Source organism: Choloepus didactylus, chromosome 1 (genome assembly GCF_015220235.1).
Source record: "Choloepus didactylus isolate mChoDid1 chromosome 1, mChoDid1.pri, whole genome shotgun sequence".
Classification (NCBI taxonomy): domain Eukaryota; kingdom Metazoa; phylum Chordata; class Mammalia; order Pilosa; family Megalonychidae; genus Choloepus; species Choloepus didactylus.
Genome location: NC_051307.1, coordinates 131,036,954 through 131,041,905, shown reverse-complemented (window position 1 = coordinate 131,041,905; position 4,952 = coordinate 131,036,954). Strand labels below are relative to the sequence as shown.

At 36.7% G+C, this 4,952-nt stretch overlaps 1 pseudogene; it reads left to right on the top strand.

Moving 5' to 3' along the window:
* Nucleotides 1-797: 797 nt before the first annotated feature.
* LOC119523598 lies at nucleotides 798-4,608 on the top strand (annotated as a pseudogene).
* The last annotated feature ends 344 nt before the right edge of the window (nucleotides 4,609-4,952 follow it).

The following is a 4,952-nucleotide window of genomic DNA, read 5'->3' as shown; positions in this document are numbered from 1 at the left end:
AAGGCTATTAGAATAAAAACAATTGGCAGAAGCAAAATAATTCTTGGCAGGGGAGAGGGGCAGATTTCAGGTCACTACAAAGTATTAATTACAATGTCACATTTTTAACCCAAAATTACTACTAGATATACAAAGAAACTGGAATGTGTAATCGATACTAAGTGTGGGGGTGTTGGGGATGGGAAAATAATAATAGAAATTCTAAATATATCATATAAATATGTTCATAGACTTTAAATTTATAAGTTCAAATAATTAAAAGAAAACAAGGTATTATTGAGTGAACAGATAAAAACCTCAAGAGAAAAATGAAAGCTATTCAGAAGAACTAAATGAAAATCTAAAATTTAAAAGTATAAGTACTGAAATGAAAAATGTAATGAATAGACTCAGCTGCAGATTGGAAATGTCAGCAGGAAGCATCATTGAATTTGAAGATATATTAATAGAAATTACCCAATTCAAAAATATAGAAAAAAAATTAAAGGAAATAAACAAATTAAAGCAATACCTGAGAGACCTGTGGTACAAAATCAAGCAGGCCAACATACTTGATATCAAAGTGGAACAATAAAAAGAAGAGAAATGGGGATGAAAAACTGGAGAAATAGTTAACAAAATTTCCTAAATTTGGCAAAAAATAGCTTAGAGATCCCTTAAATGCAAAAAATTACAAGTTGAATGAACATAAAGAAAACCACACATAGGCACTGCATGGTCAAACTGGTCAAGACGGTATATATAATGAAAAGAAGATTAAATGAAGCAAGAGAAAACTGACATTACATAGGGAAACAATGTTGGATTCCACAGATGATTTCTCATCTGAAACAATAGGGGAGAGAAGGTATTAGAATAATATAGTCAAAGGGATAAAAGAAAAACTGTGCCAGCTAATAATTCCATAGTATGTAATATTATCATGTGAAAATAAAGATAAGGACTTCCATTTCACCAAAGGTAAAAATAATAGGGGTCATCTACACACTCCCACCTTGACTAACCTGGAAAGCCAGGGAGAACTGTATGAAACAATGGTTTTAAGATATTGACAACAAAAGTACTGCAAGAATATGGTTTTATGAAAGGGAAACAAGCAAAGTAAGCTTTAAAATGTACCAATTTACTGACTGGTGGCAGTTCTTAGGCAGCTGCATAAGAAGGGAAAATTCAAGCAAAGCTTGGATGTCCCATGGAGCTGAAGAGACAGATTAGGATTCATGGAAGTTAAAGCAACTAGAATTTGTGAGGCAGAGTCCCAATAAAACACTGCTGCATAGAGTTCAGGGGATCTGCTGAGGCTCCTTCTTTGTCTTTGGATGAGAACTAATATGCACATATGTGAAAGCAAACTACTGAAAAGTGGGGGAAGAACCAGCTGAAAGCAATAGACCATGTAGTTCTCCAAGCTCACACAGGGCTGGGAACAGTTAGGAATGGAAAGACATCCTAATTCACAAAAGTACCATTATATTTCTGTGATTTTTTTTAGCTTAGACAAGAGTTCCTGAACAAGGGGTGATTTTTTTCCTCTAGGAGAGATTTTGCAAAGTCTGGGGAAATGTTTGATTGTCAGGACTGGACGGGCTACTGCTAGCATTTAATTGGTAAGGGCCAGGGATGCTGCTAACTAGTCTACAGTACAGATGATTTTTTTTAACAGTTAATATATATTATTTAAATACTTTTATATCTGTCTAGTATTTTTACAGTCACCAGATACACCATCATTACAAGTTAGATATGTGTAGACGCCAAAGAATTACTCAGTCAAAAATGTCTAGAGTGTCAAAATTTTAAAACACTGGTCTGAACTAAATGCTCCTCTTGACCTACACTGAAAATCTTAACAATTTGCCTCAAAAAGATTCAACTGATTTCTAATAACTCAAATGTGTGTCTGAATGCAGTCTATCACTATTTTAACAAATGCAACAAAACAAAGCAACGAATAACATAAAGCTCACAATTTCTGGAATCTAATAAAAAATTGTCAGTTATGCAGACTGGACATTTCAAAGACAAAAAAAAATCAGTTAACCTGAGACACTACAAGCCAGAAGACAATAGAGTGACATCTTTCAACTATAGAATGAAAAAATAAAAACAAAACATAACTCTCAAACTAGAATAACTAGAAACTTTTATATATATGAACAAAGGCTTAGAGAATTCATGGAAAGCAAACCTGATCTAAAAAATAAGAAGAATTTATAAGACAAAGGAATAATGATACTAGATTTAAAAAAAAGTATCTAAACAAAGGACTGAATGGCAAATATGTGTGTATACATAGAGAGACACACACACATCTTTTTAAATTGTGTAATTTTATAATCTCTATGAAACACAATAAATCTATAAGAAGAAGAAAGTATTTTGGAGTGTATAGCATATATAGAAACAAATATATAACAAATATAGCCAAGAAAATAGGGGAAAGGAATTAGAGTTTTACTGTTGCAAGGTTCTTAATAAGTGATACATTATAAGAAGACAGTGATAAATTAAAAAAAAAAATTATTTCGAATCCTGAAGTGATCAGTACTCAAGCAGAATAATGGAGTTTATATGTATATATATATATATATATATATATATGATAAATTATAAAATGTAATCCAAAAGAAGGAACCAGAAGAAGAAAAAGAGATGAAAAGCAATATAATAGATTTAAGCCCCACCATTGAAGTAATCACATTAATTCCAATTGGTATGAACACTCCAATCAAAACACAAAGAAGAGCCTCCCTCAGTGCCATTTTGTGGCAGTGAGACCCGCAAATAAAGGGAGAGCTGGGCGGGGAGCAGCGCGGTCCACCGCAGTGAGCTGGGCCCAATGGCCTGGTAGCACCGCCTCAGCCTGTGTGATCTGACCGCGACGGCGCAGCCCTGGCTGGAGACGACTGAAGCTAACCAATGAAGAACCTCTTCTCAAAAAGGTTCGACTGAGTGAAACAAACTTCAAAGTTATGGCAAGAGATGAGTTAATTCTAAGACGGAAACAACATGAAGCATATGTGTGAACTTTGGAGGGCAAGTACACAGATCTTAACTCCAATGATGTAACTGGCTTAAGGAAATCTGAAGAAAAACTAAAGCAACAACAGCAAGAGTCTGCAGGCCGGGAAAACATCCTTGTAATGAGGCTAGTGGCCAAGAAACAAGAGATGCACGAGTGTACTACTCAAATCCAGTACCTGAGGCAAGTCCAGCAGCCTAGTGTTGTCCAGCTGAGATCAACAATGGTAGACCCTACGATCACCTTGTTTTCCCTAAAAAGGAAAGGTGAGCTGGAACAGACAAACTGGAACAAGCCCAAAAATAAACTGAGTTCTGAAAGTTTATGCCTGATAGGTAAACAAATCACACCCCCCAGTCAAGACTTCCCTGAGCGTCCCACTGCAAGAAAGCTGTGGTGACACAGCCAAGTACTCGTTTCCTCACCAAGACTCAGACTTTTTGAGCCAAAAATGCCACATTCTTATACTGTCCAGCTTGTAATGGTTAATGTAAAACTTACCAGATGAACCTTTTTTTCTCTTTCCCCTCCCCTTGTTTCAGAGGCCTGGAAGAAATGGCCACCTCCAAAAATTCCCCTTCTAGAATATGTAGGCACTTGAGAAATATTTCTGTTTGAAGAAAATAGAGGGAAAAACAAAAGTCTTAAGTCTGTGGCACACTGTGTCTTCAGACAGTTTGGAGGAATTAAAACCTAGAGATTTTAAATCACGAAGTGAACATGTTAAATTCCAGTAAAATGTAAAAATGGAAAATGCATCACTCTTAACTTTAAGCATACTGACTTAGAGACACTGTGTATCAGTTTTGCCAATAGAGTGTGGACCTCATGCTTGTTTGAACTTCTGGGTCAAAACTGAAATGAGTCAAACAGGCAAGAAGTCAATGGCAAAGTGTGGAATGCTTATCCAGGAGAATCAAGAGCTTGGAAGGCAGCTGTCCCAGGGACATATTGCACAACTTGAAGCAGAGTTGGCTTTACAGAAGAAATACAGTGAGGAGCTTAAAAGCAGTCAGGATAAACTTGATGACTTCATCATTCAACTTGATGAAGAAGTAGAGGGTATGCGGAATACCATTCTAGTTCCTCAGCAACAACTGAAGGGGACACACCAGCAGTTGGCTCAGTACCAACAGCAGCAGTCACAAGTCTCAGCCCCAAGCACCACCAGGACTACAACTTCTGAACCTGTAGAACAGGCAGAGGCCACAAATAAAGATTGCAGTCCTCTGGCTACTGGACCAAGCAATGGCAGCTCCTCCTATCAGAGGACATCTGGGCTGGATTTCATAGGGAAGGGAATGCAACTGAAGATGACTTTTCTTCTTTTCCAGGAAATGGTAATAAGTTCTCCAACAGCTCTGAAGAGAGTATTGGTAGAGGAGGTAGTAGTTACTTAAACCAACTCAGTGTGGGGTATGAATTGTAGACTATCCCACAGGCAGTGAAAACTCTCTCACACACCACTCAAATGACACAGACACCATTACCCTCAAGAGGAGAAAGAAGTGAGTGGAAAAGGTAACCAAACTGTGGGTTCCCACCACATTCAGAATGACTTGGACTCAAATGGTTCAGTTTTGTAGTATTTTTCCAGCAAATTTTTATACAATGTCATTTAATTTGGGAGAGGATACTGTTCAGAAAATTAACACATGCTTTCTGTATTTTCTGTCACAATTTGTCTTTTTGCGTGTGTGTGTGTGTGTGTGTGTGTGTGTGTGTGTGTGTTTCTTTTCTTTCGGTTTTTCTTTTTTTTTGCTTCAATACCTCTGCCACTTTGGAAATTGTAACAGTTACCTTGAATGTTGCTAAAAGCACATTTTGTGTAGAGTCAAGTTATTTTTATATGAGTTAATGTGAAGTTGTAAATGGAGATCTTTTCTTAAAGTATAAAACAATGATGTCTGCATAAATCGGTGTATATTTA